This window comes from Porites lutea, chromosome 4, assembly GCF_958299795.1.
Source record: "Porites lutea chromosome 4, jaPorLute2.1, whole genome shotgun sequence".
NCBI lineage: Eukaryota > Metazoa > Cnidaria > Anthozoa > Scleractinia > Poritidae > Porites > Porites lutea.
In genome coordinates this window covers 38207214-38216240 of record NC_133204.1, presented here as the reverse complement: position 1 = coordinate 38216240, position 9027 = coordinate 38207214, and the positions used below count along the sequence as shown (strand labels likewise).

Sequence of the window (9027 nt, the reverse complement as noted above, 5' to 3'; positions counted from 1 at the left end):
ATATTGCATTTTTAGAACAATATTTCGGCTGGCCACATAAGCCTTCTTCAGCCGATATATTTAACAAATATTGAATGAGGCTGAGTATGATATGAAGTGCTCAGGTCTGCAAATATACTCCAAATAGCAGATGTTTTCCGTCGAGTTCTCTTCTTGCTGTTCTTGCGATGTTTTTAGACAATATTTCGCCGTGAAACGAGTATAATGTTCGGCGACAGTTCCGCCATTTTGTTCTAACCACCAAAACAACTCAACCTCGTCCCCAGGTTTTCTCGGTCGACGGTTCAATAACCTGCAACCAGGCTGCACTTTTGACGTCATTTTAACGTCATCGGTTCAATATGACAACATTCTTTCCAAATTTGGTCAGCAGCAGCTGGTTATGGTGAATTATTTTTCATTCAAAATATTTTCCCGATTCTGATTGGCTAAAAGCACACGCATAATTCACCATAACCAGCTACTGATGACCAAATTTGGAAGAATTTTGCGGTTAATCAACCGATGACGTCAAACGTGCAGCTTCCTTGCAGGTTAATGCACCTTTAACAGAGAAGACCTGGAGACGAGGTTGAGTTGCTTTGGTTGTAAAAACAAAAATGGTGGACATTTCACTCGTTTCAAGAGTAAGAACTAGGTGAAATAATAGCTAAAAACATCATGGCAAGAACAGCAAGAAGACAACTCGAAGGGCGACATCTGCTATTTGGAGAATATTTGCGGAGCTGAACAACCCTAAACGTGCACTATCGAAGATGAACTTAACATCGATGGATCGATGGAGGTAAGCATGTTTTAACTATGTTTTTAAACTAGGAATTATTTTGAATGAATAATAAAACAGTTATTGAATTCGTCTTTCGTATCAATATGAAGAATTATGGAGATCTCGGAGGGTGTTATCCGCCTCAGCCTACTGCCTCGACGGATAACACCCTCCTTGCTCTCCACAATTCTTCATAAAATACTCAGCCTCATTCATTAACTGTTAAATATCCTACTCAGCCTCATTCATTAATTGCTAATTATGCGTGTGGGTTTAACCAATCAGAAACGCGGAAATATTTTGAATGAATAATAATGTTCATTTTTGTTACTTTGTTAAGTATATTTAATGGACAAGAAACTGTAATTTTAAACGTTAATTGCTAATTATGCGTGTGGATTTAACCAGTCAGAAACGTGGAAATATTTTGAATGAATAATAATGTTCATTTTTGTTACTTTGTTAAGTATATTTAATGGCCAAGAAACTGTAATTTTAAACGTTAAGTTCTACAGTGAATAAGGAAATGTACCGAATCCGAATTTACCCGAACTAGTGCCGCGGTGCTTATTTAAAACTACCTTTTCCTTCAAAAATGTGGCGCCCATTTGAGCGCGGTGCTTAGTAATCGGCTCCTGATACCATTTAGTACCGTACTTACGCGAATAAGTCCCGCGGCGCTTTTAAACTTTCCTCTCCCAAATGCGGCGCTTATTTGAAGGAGTCGCTCATTCGAGTAATTACTGTAATTGCAACATAAGAGTTCATTACATTGCCAATCAGATCAATAACCAGAGTATAATACCATCAACTGACGTGATACAACTCACTTTGACTCTGAAGATGACTACCGCACAGGTTGTCGAAAAGTCAGTCACTGTCAACAACAGTCCTATTCAGGACTACGTTCACCCGGACGATCAAACTCAACCTTTTGATAATAATAATAGTAATACTAAACTTTATTTAAAGAGGTTGGCACGGAATAGTTGAGGTAAATTATAAATTTGTGGCCCTCTATCTTAAATTATAATAAAAATTATATCCTGTTTATACAAAGTGTACATAGAAATGTAAGAGCTAAATGATAGAATGTACGTTAAATTCTAACATGTCTATCTATAGAACTATAAAATGTCTATCTGATAAGAGTTATAACAAAAATAAGATGTATCTTAAGAGCAAATGATAAATCAAAAAATTAAACTATAAAATGATGTAGTTTCTGCTGTATATTAAAAAGGTTGTTGCTATAATTATTCGTAAAAGATTGTGTTGATTTAGAATTCCTGAGTTCCCGACTTAAGCTGTTCCAGAGTTGACAAGTAGTAACTGCGAATGATCTACCGCCTTCGATCATTCGATTAAATCTCGGGCAAATGAAATTAGTGTTACTATATCTTGTAGCACGACGATGTTGCTGACTCTAACACTGGAAAGGAGGGGAGGAGAGTCTAAGAAATGCGCTACGTTCGCCTTGGCGAGAAATCGCATAGGCCGCTTTAGTATCTTTGATTGAAATCTTTGGTGTTGGACATTAGACATAAAAAACGAGGACTCCGGTGACCTGTCTCACTTACTCATACGACCATACACTGTTTTCGTAGGTTAAACGTATCATCACTTCGTTTCCATGGCCTCTATTACAATTGCAACGCCATCTACAAAAGAAACAACTAATTATGCCAGGTTATGCCGTGTTCTTGTTGATGTGGGCACTTGTGCCCTCAGGGATTGCTTTGATGCCATCTGCGCACCACCAACCCTACACACGTTCTTAGCAGCTAGTCAAACCACATTGAAGTCTTTAAGGTCACGTAGGATTATCACTGCGACTCAATGGGGAAAGCTATTTCCCGCAATCCCTGCTTCAGTTTCTTCAAAACATTTTGACATCACTCTGACTGATGGCTTTGTTGCGCAACATCTGCGGTCTCACTCCTCCGGTAACAGGATGGGACGTGCTCCCTGCTGCCACAGACCTGAGCCGTGAGGCGGACATTGCACGAGTAAAGTACTTCAGGAATACAGTGTACGTTCACGCTGAGCACGCATCTATTAATGATGCAACATTCGACACACACTGGAAGGAAATCCGGGACACTCTAGTACGGCCAGGAGGGACTACATACAAGGTAAGCTAGACTCGAAATGTTCAATATGATATCCGTTTATCCTTACCTTATAACAACCATGACCACTGAGGACTCGTCCTCTCTCATTTAATGGCTAATACTTTGACCTACCAATGCAATGATTTATATGTTACATGGTCTATTTCAAGGTCGCTATTGACAACTTGGAATTTTGCTGCATGGATCCCGATATGGAGCACCATTACAAAGATCTCCTTCATCAGTGGAAAAATGATGAAGATAACATAGAAGATGAATTGAAAAAACTTGGCACTGATGTAAAAGAAATTTTTACTAATATAAAAGAATTTGGCACAGGCATTAAGGATTTTGGCACCGACATAGAAGAAATTGGTAATAACATTAAAGAATGTGACACTAGAGAAGTTGGCACGGACGTAAAAGAAATTGGTACCGAAGTTAAAAGACTTTCAAAGAAACTTGATGACTTGATGGCGTCAAATGTGACACCTGCCAATGGTGCAGGTAAGTGAGTAGGGAATTGAGCAGCTACAATCGAACTTTAACCAACGGCCACCTCTCTTCAGTCAGGCTACTTAGTCCCAGCTGATAGCTGTGACTCTTGGTTTAAGCTGTTTACAACGACCACCTCCCTTCCACAGCTATTAGGGACCTTAAGATCCGAGGACGGCGATGGCAGTGAAAATGTCGCTGAAAAAGTGAATTCGCGCTTTCAATCTTTACTTCAAGTCACTAACTTTGTCAAATGTAGGCGAACCCTGTTAAAGTTGAATTCCCAAGAACCATATCCAAGTTCAGAAAGAGAGAGAAAATCTCGTCGTCGCTTGTGTACTTTCTCTGTACATCGTGAAATTAGGCATTTTCACGTGGTAGTCGTGCAGTGACGGCAATGAAATGTACAAAGAAGCGTGATGCACGTGTAAAATTGTTGTTTTGCTAATTAAACCTATTGCTTTTGTGGAGTTCCATTGCCGTTGCCGTCGTCGGATCTTAAGGTCCCTATTTCCCAGTCTTGTCTGTTAGGTGGCCAGAGTGGTGAAGGTCTACTGCACTATACAAACACCAAGAAAGCGTGACAAAATCAAAATAACTCTCATGTTAAAAAATTAGTTCGAAATTTAGTAACAGAGTGGCTTTTTCTTTCATCAAAATTATCAGAGCTTGTGCTATAAATAACTTTAATGGGAACGTAAATATGTTATCAAGGCGCTTACAGACAACGGCTGAAAACTTTGAAAACTCCCCAAATAGTCGGAGGTTAACTGTCTCATTTCACGTGATCCTATTAGTCACTTGACTACCATCTTGCAAAATACAAGGCGAGGTTGTCGAAAGGCAGACTGAAGTTTCGATTTCTTTCCCTGTAAAGTTATTTTCAATTCAATGAATCCAGAAACCAAAACCCTCAAGCACAAGAAAAGAAACGTTATGTGAGTGTCAATGTGTTTAGTACGGAAGTACTAACTGGGAACACTATTTTTAACGTCTCCCACTGGAGACGAGACCGTCATTTTACGTGTTCATCCGAGCCACCGGAAGGTCCAGCCGCCTGCAGAGCAAAGGAAGTACCTTCATTTCTCAGTCATTTTAAGACCGTGAGTGTTGGTCCGGTCCAGGGAATCGAACCCACTACCATCCGCTCTACTGACTGAACTAATCCTGCGCGGTTTTGATATGCATCAGAAATGTACGTACTGACTTGAGCACAACGGTTTAAATCACGTTCTAAGCTGCTTTGTCAAATTTGTCTACTCTGGATCTAAAGTGTTATTAACAGACAGGCAGGAAAATCATTTATGTAGTTAAAATACGCCTCACATTGTAAAACTGATTAGAATTCTTGGGGAAGGGGAGCATTGGTTTTGTGAAACCTCACTCTAATGCACGACAGTAGTTTACCTGACAATTGTGTTAGCTTTGTTTATATGTTCAGTACATTATAATCATAATTGTATTTTGTTTTGCCAAAGATAAAAGCCAAAAACTGAAAGGGATAGCAGACACCTCGTCGATGTGCAGAGAGGAATTTCACGAGAATGAACTTCTGACGTTTTACTGTGGACAGTGCAAAGTGTGCATTTGTGAAAAATGTAGACAGACCCGTCACAATCACCACACCGCCGTGGATATCCACCAAGCCGCCGAAGAACACAAAGTTGATATCGAGAAGATTGTACAAGAAACGAAAATAGAAATCGCTGATCATGAAGAGCACGCGGAAAAAAAAAAGAATTCCTTGAGAAAAAGCAGAGAAAGGATTTCTACCGCGCGCAATAAAGTAATGACATCTGTTGAAGAACTTATCCGACTTTTACATGAACATGAGAAAGCTATGATAACTAGTTTGGATGTTATTGACGGAAAAGAAGGCCGACAGTACTCTTTGCAGCTGGAACATTTACAGGTTTCTAAGAATCAGATACAAGAGCATGTCGAGTGCTGCGAGGACATCTTACTGAGGGAGAAAAGCGTTGAAATTTTGCAAGCACATCATGCACTTATCGGACGATGTTGAGGTCTTCTAAATGCAGGGAAACTAAACATTTATAAACCATCGCATGTCAAATACGAGATTAATAAAGAGTATGTCAAGAAAGTGAAAAGCGTAGTTCCGGCGGTGGGTCGAGTCGTCATCGTTACCACAGATCCTTTGCAGTCGGTGGCTGAAGGAAGGGGTTTACAGGAAGTAAAATTAGGAAGCGAAGCAACGTTTAAAATAACAACCAAGGACTCTGATGGAAACAAGTTTTATGATGAAAACGATCAGATTCAAGTGAAAGTCCAGTCTCCCTCAGGAGAAGAACTGACCCACGTGATTTCAAATGACAAAGACGGTGAATATAGCTTCTCAAACTCATTAATAATTCATTAAGAAAATACAAAGGAAATTAATGTTTAATGAGTGTTTGGCAATCGGATGAAACACTGCTTAGTATTTGCATCCTTAATTTCTCCTTCAAAAATGATTTTGTTTGAGAAGAAATATCAAACATTCGACACAGTGTTTCATCACCAGATGAAACACCTCGAAGTTCGTCAAAAATACTCCGCTGCGCGTCGTATTTTCAACTCTCTTCTCGGTGTTTCATCTGGTGATGAAACACTGCATCTCATGTTTGATATATTACGTCACATACACACCAGATTGTTTCGGACCACATGACGTGATGGTGACGGTTAACGGTCAGCTGCTGACAGGAAGTCCATGGAGCGTTCATTTGACTTGTGTGCCACAAGTTCATTTTACACATCAGTATACATATTCATTTCCGTTTGGCTCATCTAGGAACAGAAAGGGAACTTTTTGTTGGCCCAGTAGCATTGCGACAGATGGTAATACTGGCAATGTTGCAGTGGCCGATCAAAATAGTGTACAACTATTTAGTGCACAAGGCACGTATCCACAAATTCTTGTTGCTTATCAACTAAATGATCCGACGTCAGTAGCATTCACCAAGTCAAGTGAACTCTTAGTTATTGCTTCTCACACGATTTTTTGCTACAATAGAAGTTACAAATTTATAAAATACGTCATCAACAAAAAACTGCAGAAACCAAAGTATCTGAATATTGCATCTGATGGACGCATGATGGTGTGTGACAGTCAAAGTCCTGTCCTCTGATGGCTCACAGCTGTTGCTTGCCATCCGTGATCCTAACCGTGCAATCCCATGCAATGCAGTGTGTCATCAAAATATGTTTTATATTTCCTATCCAAAAGCAGGTAATGTAAACGTATTCAGCATCCGACATCTGAGTTTTCCTGCGGGTATTGCAATTGACAGGTTTAATAACCTGGTGGTGTGTGATCGTGATAAAGCAAGACTTCAGTTATTTACTCTTGACGGAAAATTTGTGAACTCAATAGAAGGACAACATATTGGGCTTAGCGCACCATATTCTGTTGCTGTGTCAAGCAATGGCCAGCTTTTTGTTACTAGTTCACTGGACAAATTCTGTGTGTATGTTTTCCAGTGATAAACAGATTTTCTAGTACCGACTAAATAACGGATCATTACTGACATTAACTATTGAATAATGGGAGTTTTCGACCGCACTAAAATTGAATTAAATCTCTTTAATCCTTCTTTCTTGATCTGTTTTGATGACTTCAGTGTTTTTCTTACCTTAGCGAGTCGGTGTGAAAGCCAAGTCCATTCTTATAAAAACGAAACATCCAAAACCATGCTCTTTCAAAGTACTATGTATTTCAGTACACTTATTTATCAACCTTTCACTGCCATTCAACAAAATTTCCTGTAAAATTCCGAGGATCAAATAGTGCCATGTGAAAGAAGGGCTAAAGAGGTTTCATTTGAATGGTTTCACCATAGCACGATATGTTTGTTCGCAGACTCGAAAGTTAGGCTCACCTTTCCAGAGTCCATCATGTACTCTGGAAGTAAAAAGGTTAATAGATAGGATTTCCGAAACTGGTCAACTTTTAACATAGCTAGCCTCCTGCGCCACATGCGGCAAAAACCCACCCAAAGATGAAGACTGTTGTTCAAAAACTGATGACACATTGACACAAATACTTCTAGAGAAGGGTATTTTCACCTACCAGTTCGTTTGAGGATGGGGTGGGTTGATATTGGAGGGAGTATTGACAAAGAGGAAGTCTCTAGAGTTTTCAACTCCAGAGATTTGCATCTCTAACTTAATAATAAATAATATTTAACGAAGAGCCCTCCAATCACCTAACGGTGGTTTTCAGGAGGATCCTCTAAAATAAAGGTCAAACTACATAAACTAAAACTAAAATACAGCTAAAAACTAATGCTACAACGAAGGTTTAAGTTAAAAATACTAACAAAAGTCAATATTTTTTTGTAAAACTTTTTCATTTCGTGTTTAAAAATCGTTTAAACTAAGATACAGTTCAAAATGATTCAATCAGAAAAACTGTTTCAATTGGTAATTAAAAATCGTTTTTGGCATTAATCTCTTGAGCTCACTCGGCAGTAACCCAATCGTTAGTTGTTTTATATGTTTTATTTCTGTCCCATTCCGTTCTTGGCCTGCTGACTTTGGGCATGTAACCATTTCGAGTATTATACCTGTGCTGTTGGCTCATTTTAGAATTGAACACACTGAAATGTTCGAGAAGTTTCCCTTCAATGCATCTTGCACAAGACAACATCTGTCTGAGAGATACGATTTATACCATCTCAAACTTCTTGCAGAAAGTCCTATGTGTTCAAGCTTCCCCAGAAGTATCTTGGTTTATCAAGTCGAACGCCTTGGACATTTATATATCGAGAAATAGCACACTGGCTACTTTTTTTTACCATGGCATCAAGCACAAAAACTATTTAAATGGCCCGCCGATTGCGCCGTACTGCGACCACGTCTAAAACCGTACTAATGTTTTGTATCACAAGCCTAAGTGATCTAAGTAAGCGATCATTTGTGTGTGTACCGTACCACTCTTTCCAATACTTTGCTTAGTGCTGGCAACACAGAATTAGGCCAATAGTTTTCCAACAAAAGATTATCTTCAGCTTTTTCAAAGAAGTTAGACCGGCGACCTTCCACAAGGCACGAACAGTACCACCTTTGATCGATTTATCAATGAGATATGTTATTAAGGGAGCAAGCTCCACTTCAGCCAGGGGTACCCAACGACGGTTTCCTCCTAAATGCATAAAAAAACACTTTTTAGGCTATCCAGCGTACTTTTGGATCTCTAGAAATGCATTCTAAGCGGCGCTATAAAAAATTGGTTTCTGTTCGGTCATCTTAGGGCAACTTGAGTCTTTTCGAAATTACAAGGGTTTCAGCATTATTTTTCCGAGAATTTTAGATGCAATTTAAAGTTTTAAGAAAACCAGAATTTTTCTGATTCCTCTCTCCATCAAATTCTCGAATCCGAAAATGTTAGGTTTCCTTTTTCTACGAAACCTTAATCTGTGGAGTGAAATGCGAAAAATTTAGATAAGCTTTGAAAATTCTACATGAATCAGAACGGTCATCTAGAAATTCCAAGCCTTCTTCAAGATATAGAAAATTCTAGCAAATTTTTGCTTTTCCGAACAGACATTTTACAGAAAACATTATTGGGTGCCCCTGTTCAGCATCTCTCAATAATTTTGCCGGTGTCCAGTCCAGCTGCCTTGTTGACTTCCAACGAATGCAAGATCT

At 39.1% G+C, this 9027-nt stretch overlaps 1 pseudogene; it reads left to right on the top strand.

Moving 5' to 3' along the window:
- The first annotated feature begins 2399 nt into the window (after window positions 1-2399).
- LOC140934635 (uncharacterized) lies at window positions 2400-7323 on the top strand (annotated as a pseudogene).
- The last annotated feature ends 1704 nt before the right edge of the window (window positions 7324-9027 follow it).